Source organism: Diabrotica virgifera, chromosome 3 (genome assembly GCF_917563875.1).
Source record: "Diabrotica virgifera virgifera chromosome 3, PGI_DIABVI_V3a".
Taxonomy (NCBI): Eukaryota; Metazoa; Arthropoda; class Insecta; order Coleoptera; family Chrysomelidae; genus Diabrotica; species Diabrotica virgifera.
The window spans coordinates 243,054,298-243,066,624 of record NC_065445.1 but is presented as its reverse complement, the minus strand read 5'-3'; positions in this window follow the sequence as shown (position 1 = coordinate 243,066,624).

Genomic DNA, 12,327 nt, shown 5'->3' with positions numbered 1-12,327 from the left:
ACTTACCCAACCTAAACAATTTTAAATTATTTGAGTCCACTGGGAAGTCCTTCATAATGTTTGTTATTGTTTCACTGTCTTCTTTAGTACGATCTGCTTGAGTCGGTTTATTCGATTCATTTATGTTAAAGACAATAATATTAGATGTCCTATTTTGTCGATCCATCACTTCATAAATAACATCCTCTTCTTTTTCTGGATTTACTAAGTTTGTTTGGATTGATTTAAACGATTGAATTTCCTTTTTTAATTCAACATTTTCCTGTTTTACTAACTCAACTTCAGACGACAAATTTTTCATATCATTAGTAAGCTTTTGAAGATCTTGCTTCAACTTACTCATTTCTATCAAAAGTTTAGGAACCCTTTTAAAGTATAAATATAACGTGTATATTTTTTATTCATAATACCGGGATCCCGGTATGTGGTAAGTTCCAGTCGCGAATATTTTTCGGCCAGGGCATTGGTCGTCTACCAGGACCCTTTTCCTTCAATTTTACCCTTCATAATCAGCTGCTACAACAACTTACAACAACGTACTTATTATTTATTAGTATGTGCCCTTTCTCCTTGCTGTCTTTCTCCCTTTAATGATGGTCAAAGTTCTCTGTTCCATTCCCATTCTGTGCATGTACAACACAATATCGTTCGTAATATGATCGGTCCATGGTATTTTCAAAATTCTCCTAAAAAGCCACATCTCAAAAGCTTCCAGCTATCTCACTAAGTTAACATTAACAATCCAATAACGAAAAATAGAGTGGACATAACATTTTTATTATCATTCCGGTTTTTTATAGGGTTCTCCGCTTTCCGGTTCCCAGTTTCCAGCTTCGTCCGTCGCACAGTGTGTCGATTAGAACAAGCTAGGTGGACAAAATTATTTTTCATCATATCTACATTTGTATCGAGCAATAATATAATTTGATAATAAAATAAATTATTTTTATTAGTTAAAAACTGAATCAGAGAGGTCTAGAAGCCTAGAAAATAAATAAAAAAATTAAAAACAAAAGTTTTTCTATTTAACAAAGTGTCGAAGCAAAATCGACCGACCTGCTCATGGTGGCGGTTTTTTGAAATTTTATCAGGACGCTTTGTGTATGTTTAAATGAGACATTTAAAAAAATGCCGTGTCACGCTAGTGATATTATGTATTAATATAAACAGAAAATAAAAACGCACTTAATCTGATATAAACTCTTCTATTTCCAATATTGATTATCAGTTTGATTTTGTATACATAACCTCACTATCGCAGTTTATGTCAATAAATCTTTATTAACGAAAAAGAAAATATTTTTGTTGCACTATAAATTACAGTTATAAATTAATAACTAATGAATTCTAACAATTGTATTCGGTTATTATCACTACAAAATAAAATATTTCAAGTTTAACAAAATAATCCCATAAGACTTAATAATCCAACGTCCTGACAAAATCCGACAGCGTGTCACGTGACTGTAAGTAGAGGGGAGACGCACGGAGCCAATTCTATTTAATACATTATAAATACAAATACATAAATATATCAATAAATATTCGTCTGATTTTGAAGTAGATTTGACAGAGGTTGAGACTCTATTGTAGGTGCTATAATCAACTTTAAAACCTCTGGGTATAATTATTGACAACGCTTTTTTGTTTAGAATTTCTCTGAGGCTATTTATCAGTGGATCAGATGTTATGATCAACATTGAAAGTAAATCTGTAGTCGTGTCAATACGTGAACAGTCTCTGGTTTATTGCTCCCGGAACTTGCGGCCATCTTTGTTCCTTGCTGCTTGAGCTTCTTTTGAAAGTGGTCCAAGTGGAACTAATGCTGATTTGATTACTTCCATACTATGTATAAGTATTTTATATACAGTGGCTTTCAGTAACCTCTTATGGCTAAGACAAAGTTCTCTGCATTCAAGACAGAAATTTTCAAATCTCAAAAAAAATGTGCTCCAGTGTTTTGGTTATAATAAGTCTTATTATTAGTGGAAATGGTGCAGATATTACATATAGCAAATTTAGCTCTGGTACAGAAGGGTCCAAGTCATTGCCATCATTTGAAAGTTTGAAAAACGAAGGAAATTCATTCGTTCATCATCTAAAGTTTTTTTTAATATTGTTTGTTTATCAGATACAATTATTAAATTAGAAAAAATTAGCACAAATATTATCCATCTTCAACGATTAATCTGTATAAATTAAGAAAAACTTAAATTTCGTGTGAAAAAATGATGAACGGAGCTCAACTAATATATTCTATTACAATAAAAATACTGACCTTTGGACGCTATTACTAAAAAAAAAGAATGATATGCAAGCGTGTGCACGTTATAATAAGTATTATTATTAATGGGAAAGGTGCAGCTAGTATGATATATTGAAAATTTAGCCCGGGTACAAAAGGGTACAAGTAATTGCCACCCTTCCAAAGTTTCAAAACGAGGAAAATTTCCTTCGTTCATCATAAAAACTTTTTTAATATTGTTTGATTATTAGATAGATTTATTGGATTAGAAAAAATGAGCACTTACCAGCATAACCATTAGCCATCTTCAACAATTGATCTTTAAAAATTAAGGAAAACATTAATTTCGTGTGATTGAAATGATAAACCGAATTCAACTGATTTATTCTATTACAATGAGAATACGTACTTTTGGGCTCTATTACTCAACGATGGGATGTGTTAGACATAAACAAATATTACAAGTCGGAAAAATGAAAGAATACCCATGAACGAACATATAAAACACGCTGTATTTTCCTATCACCGTGTCACAAAGAAAATTGCCCAGCGCAAGTACATGTAATAATGATTATTACATGTACTTGCGCTGGCCAATTTTTTGTATGACACGGTGACAGGAAAATACAGCGTGTTTTATATGTTCGTTCATGGGTATTCTTTCATTTTTCCTACTGTAGAGTAGCCTGTTTTGGGGTATTGTTTACAGTATTCAAATAATAATTCTTTTTATTTTGAATATGACTTTTGTCCACCTAGCTAGGTTCATCGACACACTGTGCCTCGTTGCATTCGCCAGGATGAAAGTTCCATTAGTCATCTTCAACAATTGATCTTTAAAAATTAAGGAAAACATTAATTTCGTGTGATTGAAATGATAAACCGAATTCAACTGATTTATTCTATTACAATGAGAATACGTACTTTTGGGCTCTATTACTCAACGATGGGATGTGTTAGACATAAACAAATATTACAAGTCGGAAAAATGAAAGAATACCCATGAACGAACATATAAAACACGCTGTATTTTCCTATCACCGTGTCACAAAGGAAATTGCCCAGCGCAAGTACATGTAATAATGATTATTGCATGTACTTGCGCTGGCCAATTTTTTGTATGACACGGTGACAGGAAAATACAGCGTGTTTTATATGTTCGTTCATGGGTATTCTTTCATTTTTCCTACTGTAGAGTAGCTTGTTTTGGGGTATTGTTTACAGTATTCAAATAATAATTATTTTAATTTTGAATATGACTTTTGTCCACCTACATCCTGTCCTGTTCATCGACACACTGTGCGTCGTTGCATTCGCCAGGATGAAAGTTCCTTTTTCTTTCCGACATTGTCTTCTGAATGCCACCCAGCCAGGATTGTTTCGGCTTTCCTCTCTTCCTTCTTTCCTTGGCGTTCATATTAAAATTTGTTTTGGCAGCCTGTCGTCGTCCATTCTTTCTACATGACCATACTACATAAGTTACACCTTTGAATTTCGACTATGATGGTTGACTTGACAACATTTTGCCATCCGATATCAGATTTGCAGATTGAATCTTTGGTTGCTCAGAAATTTCCTCATCTTCAAAAAGGCTTCTCTTGAATTTCTGAATTTCATTTTTTATCTGAATCCCTGTTATGGCTTAATATAATGGACCATATCAAAAATTTCGTAATTTTACTGAGAACAAATTGTTCGCATATACACACAAGTAAGACAATTTATTATTACTATTATTTATTATTAACAGTCAAATGTATTTGTCCAAATGCTTTAAAATAATAGTTATAGTATTTATGTCAAAAAACTTTCTTGGGCAGAGAAAAACCTCCACCAAAAACATTAGCGTGTGCGCGGCGTACATACTGGGTATAGGTCTCCGGCCCGGGAGACATTTTGAAAATTTCATTTTGGCCCGCGCTTAAAAGTATTTGCCCACCCCTGCTATAGATGCTTCTTCTTGTACCAGCTCGAGATTCACCTTAAAATATGTATTATTGCACTTATTGCAATTTTTTTACCATGTCAGTATCCAATGTTATGGTTCTACAAAAAAAAATATTTTCACATGAAAAATTTCGTAACGATACTCATAGCAATAGCTTAAGAACTAGATGCAAAGGAAGTTTTGGGATGATGGCTATCATGTTACATTGCGAAGGAAGTGTAAAATGTTGGATTATGAAATTAGAAGTAGGGCCCAGTTACATCTAGCTTCCAATTGACCAACTTTACCATATTTTCTTTATTTCTAAAGATATCAGGGACATTCAAAAAACAAAATGTTCGCAAAACATAAGACTACAACACGATTTCGATGCATACCCGGTGCCGGATTTAGGGGACTTGCGGCCCTAGGCCAAATGACCCCGAGCGGCCCCTGATAACTTCACGATTATGTAATTAAAGCATACATTACATTTCATATCAATACATAACATTTATTTTAATTTTACTTCTTAAAATTGGTACAACATGCAAAGCGTAACATAAATAATGAATAGAAATGCCACTAGTGTTCTATCTAAGTGTAATTAACACCGGTTTATAGCGTCCTGCGTCTTCCGGATCCTATTTTCCAGCCGCGTCGATCTGTCCAATCTCCTGGTCGTAGATCTCTCTCAAACAATGCTTTCTGGATTCCACTTATCCAGGCAGTTTTCGGTCTGCCCCTTTTCCATCTTTCCAGGGGTTGCCATTGCCATTCCATTATCAGCTTTGGGAGTCAATGTTCCTCCATTCCTTGTACATAGCCATACCAACAAAGTTGTTTTTGTTGGACTTCTTCTATTATGTTTGTTTTCTTATTTATAATATCTCGTACTCGTTCATTCGTTATATGTGAGACTCTGGAGATGTAAGCCAATCTTCGCCAGAAGTCAATTTCCAGTGCGAGCAACTTCTGTTCTGTTCGCTTATTCAGTTGCCAGGTTTCACATCCATATAGTACCTCGTTTTTAAAGATGCTATTATCTAGCTGTGTTTTCTTTTCTTTTGATATGGTTTTTGACCAAAGTAGTGAGTTCAAATCTCCTATTACTTTCTTTCATTTCATAATTCTTTCCTCTATTTCGAATTCTGTCCCTCCACTTTGTTGGATTCTCGTTCCAAGGTATACATAATCAGATCTTGGCTCGATAACCGTATCATCCTTTAGTTGTAACTCATTTTTCTATCCTTCTATACAGATATATACTTCGTTTTCTCTGTATTAACGTGTAGACCCTACTTTGGTATTCTCGAAACAGCCGGTTTGTCATAAATATTAGATCATCTTTATCCTGGGCAATCACCTCCTGATCGTCAGCAAAATGCAGTGTGTATGATGTTGAGTCGTCGTTTAGCTGTATTCCCATTCCAGAACATGATTTCGGCCACTATTCAAGACCTCATTTATATAGATTTTAAACAGTATTGGCGATAAGCTGCTTCCCTGTCGTAGTCCCTTATTTACCATGAAGCTATCGGATAATCTGTTATCGATTTTTATGTTTGCTTGAATGTTGTTATAGAATTTTGGCACTGCTTTTATTAAAGTTATATTAATAGGGAATTTTTCCAGGACTTGCCATAATTTACAAAGTGGTACGGTGTCATATGCCTTAGTTAGATCGACGAATAGTAGATGTATTTGTCTGTCTCTGGTTACTTTTTTTCGTTGAGTTGGTTGAGCGTGAAAATGTGGTCGATGCAGGATCTTCCTGCTCAGAATCCTGCTTGTTGTTCGATCTCTAAGGTGCATATTCATTTTCTATTAAAGTTTTTAAAGTTTTTTCATATAATCTGCTAAAGGTGTTGGTTACAGTAATACAACTATAGTTCTTGCAGTCTTTCTTTTTACCCTTTTTGTGTATTGGGGTTATCCATCCTGTTTTCTATTTGAGTACGGTACATAAATAAGTTGAAATATTGTATTCACTAATTAAATAGTCTTAGTTTACAAATTTCGCTGAAAATCCAAATTCTTCATTAAGACTGAAATAAAATTCGGACCTTTAATTCAATTCTGAATAGAGCCTGTCAATTACAACATTGAATGTATTAATTGCCTTGTTAGTTTTAATTGCTTCTTTGCCAATAAAATGGGGTTCAATGGATTCATCTTCTTTGTCTTCGCCAGGGAGAACTTTTCTTTTTGGGCGTCTTTTTATTTCAAGGATGTAGGTTTCATTTTTAGACAACTCTTTTCCTCTTTTTTTATAGGAATCAAACTTATCTCTCAGACTAAATAAGTACTCCTTTAGAGATTTGTATATGTTGCAAGTCACATTCAAGTCTGTAGCAATCTTTTGCAATGTTTTGCTACTCTTGTTAAAACGTTGTAAAATATCATACCACACGTTAAGTAGAATAGTATTCTCTAGTTTGAAAAATTGTTTGCTGATTCCATTAGCTTCAGCTTGGCTCACATTTGTTTCCGCTGTATCGACTGATATTCTTTTACTGCATCATAGTAGCTCCAGTGGTTAAGTAAAATAGCTTTTACAGCATGCCATTTGGTAGCCCATCTTGTAACGTTTACTCTTTTTGGAAGGAGTTTATTTTCGTTATCGCTGTTTTTGACAATGTTTTCCAACACGGCTCTTCTTGAAGTAGATGCACTCATGAATGCATTGTTACCAAAAAAGTTTTTTTATAAAACGCTGCGGCCCCCTTTTGCTTGCGGCCGCGGCCTAGTCGGCCTAGTGGTAAATCCGGCACTGGCATACCCACACTAATACCTTGTCCTCCATACAGAGTGTTTCACAAGTTCAAAAACAAAGTTCGAGTAAACCTTTGCCCAACTGTGTGAATACCAAAGAAAAATCTAAAATAGGAAAAAAATAGCAGAATTCGTTAATATTTTCACGAAAAAATCAACTATGAAAATGAGCATAATTTTAGGTGATGCATAACTTTTGAAACTTAGTTTACTAAGGAAGTAAAAAACTTCTCTTGTAGGTATTTTTTCCTTTTTATTTTTTTGAAACTTAGGTTGAAATTGCATTTATGAAACTTAGATCTATTCTGAGCAATTCTTAGCTGAACTTACAACTAAGAATCAAGTTCCTAAAATGTTACGTATATCCTTTATTACTATATAGATGGGAAACCTCGATCATGAAGGTTAACTTCTTCTTCTTCAAATGCAAATCCACTAATGGATGTTGGCGATCACATTTTCCATTAACTCTCTGTTTCTTGCAATGTGTATCAGTGATTGTATGTCGGTGAAGGTTAACATGATGAACAAATTAGAAGCCTTCGAGATGTTGTTATATTGTAGAATGCTGAGACTATTATGGGTTCAACGCATTTCAAACAGAGAAGTCTTAAACAGAGTAGGTCAATGCGAAGGTGACTTGATGAAGATGATAAAAAAGAGAAAACTTGAATATCTGGGACATATAATGAGAGCTAGCAGATACTGGATACTGCAGTTAATACTCAATGGAAAGATCGACGGAAAAAGCGGAATTGATAGGAAGAAATATTCATGGCTCCGATACCTTCGTCAATGGACTGGCTTATCAGCAGATCAATTATTACATGCCGCGCAAGATCGAGAACGATACAGGCAACTTATCATAGAAGCTAAAATCACGCCTAAAATTTGGGCACGGTACTTAAAGTAGAAGATAATTTTTGAAACGTAGAGCGTCGATAATCCGAACTAATTGGTACAGGGGTAGTTTGGATTATCAAATTGTTCGGATTATCGAACATATGTTCAAAATACATACAAAGCTCATAAACAGTACATATTATGTACATACGTTTTAGTTACAAGAAATAAAACACCTGCATAATAAACAAAAAATATATTGTATGTATTTCTGCATAAACAAAACAAAAATCCGCGGTCATATTTTGCCCATATTGTCATATTAAATCCAAAATTTCGGTCCGTGATCATATTTTTTAATTTTATAATTTTTTTTTTGCGTTCGGATTAGCAATCGTTCGGATTACCAGGGTTCGGATTATCGACGCTCTACTGTATGTGTATATTCTAAAAGCACTAGGTTCGTCTAAAAACACACAATAGTTATATCGTAACATTTACTTAGCAAGTTGCAGATTAACATATAGATACTTTTCTAAAATTATAAAAATAATACGAGAGACAGGGTGAGAAATACAAGCATTAGAGAGCAATGCAAAATTCAAGATATTGTAAGATGGGGAAGGCAGCGCAAGAGGATGTGGTACAACCATGTAAGACGAATCGATGAGAATAGACTCCCAAAAATTGCCCTAGAAAACAACCCGCCCGGTTCAAGACCGCCTAAAAGATGGAGAGATAGTTGACAATCTACCTCCCAGGAAATTAACCAGAGGCAACTTCAGAATTAAACAGATCAAAAGATCTCCAAGAAGTAAAAGAAAAGAAGATAAAAATAATACAAAGTAGATCTATTTATTTGTGGTTTCCGTTTACAAAACTTTTATTTATAGGTATAATTAAATATAAAATTTCTATCATAGGTATACTATCGAAAATAAAACAACAGCGTAGTCTGTGAGTTATATTTCCTTCTGCATTGTCCACACAAAGAACTTGTTTTCATCTTGATTAGTAGACACAAGTTTATAGCCCAGTTTTCCCAAAATAGCCATTATTTTCAGAGGTGGTTCTCTAAATTCCGTCTGACCGTAGTTTACAGAAGTTGAACCACCATATATAATTTCACAATTAAACTTATTCAGCAAAGCACTTTTATCTGTCTCATTTAGACCTACAACAATAGTACCCGCAAATTCTTCGAGTACCTAGTTCTGCTCTAACAACTGCAAATTCATAATATCTTCTAGTAGCCATAACTACGTTAGTATCCATATCAATTTACTCAACTTCAAATCTCTTCAAAATTTAAGAGCCTATTGAATGACCCAGTACCTATTTCAATTTCGAACAATAATATAAGGTTGCTAATGAGCGACTGTAAACTTGAAATAACAAATATCTGATAAAAAATCTAAATAAAAACTTGGCTTTTTAATAAAATCCGTCCAATAAATAGTCCAGTCAATAAGGAAATAGTGTCATGTACATATGTTAAAAAGAGTAGAACAAAGTGTTATTACTCCAAGGAAATAAGGTTTTTGTCGGGAAATTTGAGCAGCCAGGTTGCAAATGGGTTTTTCGGGTTCTATATACCTAATACATTATACATACAAAAATGCCCGTCACAGTTCAGACGAGAATTTTAGTTTATTAACAAATAAGGGTCAAAAATGGCAGTTTTTTTGTTTAAATCGCTACAGGTAAAAATAGGATAATTAAATATCTTATTTATAGTACATATTCCTCTTTTGGTAGATGAGCCAATGTTTAAAACGGCAGTTTTTTAATTTTGGTCCGATCATTTGTTGCTTCGAAAATTGCAAAATAAAACTAAAATTTCAAAAATGAAAAATTTGCTATAACTTTCGCGAAAGTGACCTTACGACTTTTATATTTCACAAAAAGTTGAGTCAAAGAGTCCATATACTGCACAAAAAATTTTAAGACGATTCGTCAATTAGTTTAAATTTTATTCAATTTGTTTATCTCAAAGAGCTTTTTTTGTAATGTTATTGTTCAGAAAATAATAATTATATAGAAATTCTGTGAAATCCACATGAAAGAACAATAGTCTTGTTTTCAAATTATTGAAGAAAATCATTAAAAAGTAATTTTTGTCACTACGAAAACATTTTACTAAAGTAGAGTCATTTTTGGCTTGAAAACAATTTGAATAGCTTTGTTAATATTGACTGTAGAGTAAATTTACCTTGGAATTTCAAAAGCTGGTATTTTTACACAAATTTTCAAAAAAAAACTTTTCGCCTATGTTAATTACGGTCAAAGTTAGCCACTTTTATTATTTAATTCACAGTTACTTCAATATACATAAAATTCTCCTGTAACAGTGCTAGTTACCATACTACTCCGAAACGGCTTGGCCGATTTTTATGAAATTTTACAAGTATATCCTATGGGACTGAGAATAGGTTTTAATCTATTTTTCATACCCATAAGTTATAAGTTATAACGCCCCCCTGACATTTTTTTTTAATTTTTTTGGACAAAATTGTCTATTTTAATTTTATATGATGTAGGATTAAAAAATACATACAACCCTTAATTTACACTTTTCCATCACCAACCCCTATTTGTTAATACCCATCTATATATTTACATCTATAATATTCTCCTGTCACAGTGTTAGTTGTCATATTGCTCCGAGACCGCTTGCCCGATTTTTATGAAATTATATATGTATATTCGGTAGGTCTTAGAATCGGTCGTAATCTATTTTTCATATCCCTGAGTGATAAGGGGAACGCCCCCTAACATTTTGAAATGTTAGGTGAGGATTTACGTACATAACGTACTCTACAAGACTACGAGTACATACAATTTAAAAAAATTATGATCAAAATCCATCAACAAGCTCTGGAGATATTAATCGCAGCATATTATGTTTGAAGAATCAGTTTCATTTTTTGAGTGCACGGATTTTAATATTCATTTCCACCGACCACAAATCGATTTCGTTAGAACGTTATTTTTAAAGCTTTATTAACAACTCTGTTGAAGTTTAAAGTTTACTCAAACTTTTACACATAAACTAATACCTTCAACTTCGAAATGGCGCTAGTTGGGTTGCTTAATTGTTATAAACAAAGTAGCTGTCAATTAAATAAGAAAAGTGGCTAACTTTGACTGTAATTAACCTAGTCAAAAAGTGTTTTTTTGAAAATTCGTAGGTATAAAAATACCAGCTTTTCAAATCCCAAAGTAGTTTTAATCTACAGTCAATATTAACAAAGTTATTCAAATTGTTTATGAAATAAAAGTGACCCTACTTTAGTAAAATGTTTTCGGAATGATAAAAATGACTTTTTAATGATTTTTTTAAAATACAGTCAAACCCGCTTATTGGAATAGCCTTCGTGCCAAGCAAAAGTATTCCTATAACCGGTGTATTCTAATAACCGATCATTGGTGGCTATTAGAAACGTTTCGGGACCTCAAATTTGTATTCCTATAACCGGGATATTCCTATAACCGGTATTCTAATAAGCGGGTTCGACTGTACTTTGAAAACATGACTTTTCTTCTTTCATATGGTTTTCACAAAATTGCTATTACATTACTATTTTCTGAACAACAATATTGCGAAGAAAAAGCTCATTGGGATAAACAAATTGAATAAAATGTAAACTTAATTGACGAATCGTCTTAAAAATTTTTGTGCATTTTGACTCAACTTTTCATGCAATATGAAAGTCTTATATACATTTTTGCAAAAGTTATAATACATTTTTTATTTTAGAAATTTTAGTGTTATTTTGCAATTTTCGAAGCAACAAATGATCGGAACAAAATTCAAAAACTGTCATTTTAAACCTTGGCTCATCTACTAAAAGAAGAATACTATAAATAGGATATTTAATTATCGTATTTTTACCTGCAGTGATTTAAACAAAAAAAATGCCATTTTTGACCCTTATTTGTTTATAATTAAATTTCTCGTCCGAACTGTGACGGGCATTTTTGTATTTATAATGTATTAGGTATAGAGAATTAACATATCGGAAAAAAACGGGAAAAATTGGGAAAAAACAGGTTTTTTCCAGACCATTGGAAAAATTGGAAAAAATGGGAAAATTTGAAAATATTTTTTAATTGAGACTTAAGTGTACTTGAACAGACTTTAATTGTAAGTGTCAAAACCGAAACTTCAAAGCTAGAAAGCACATTATTTAACCAAATTGCTCAGTGGTATATTTTTATCTGAGTCGGAATCTGAATATTCAGACCAAGCATCTGATTCAGACTCGATCTCCGCTTCACCATCCTGAACAGATAACACAAACGACATGATTTTTGTCAGTCTCTTTAAAAAGTGGGTCTGGTCTAGTCTCGTAAATAAAGGTCTGTTTTCGTTTATAACCTTTAAATGAATAACAACAATTTATAAATTTTTTCTGTAATAATATATTTTTTTTGCTTGTATATATAAGGCCGTGTAAAGACCAGTTTCTTTCTGAAGAGGTGGAATATGGAGGTCCATTTAAAATTCGGGAGGCAATTGGCATAAGTGGCTGCG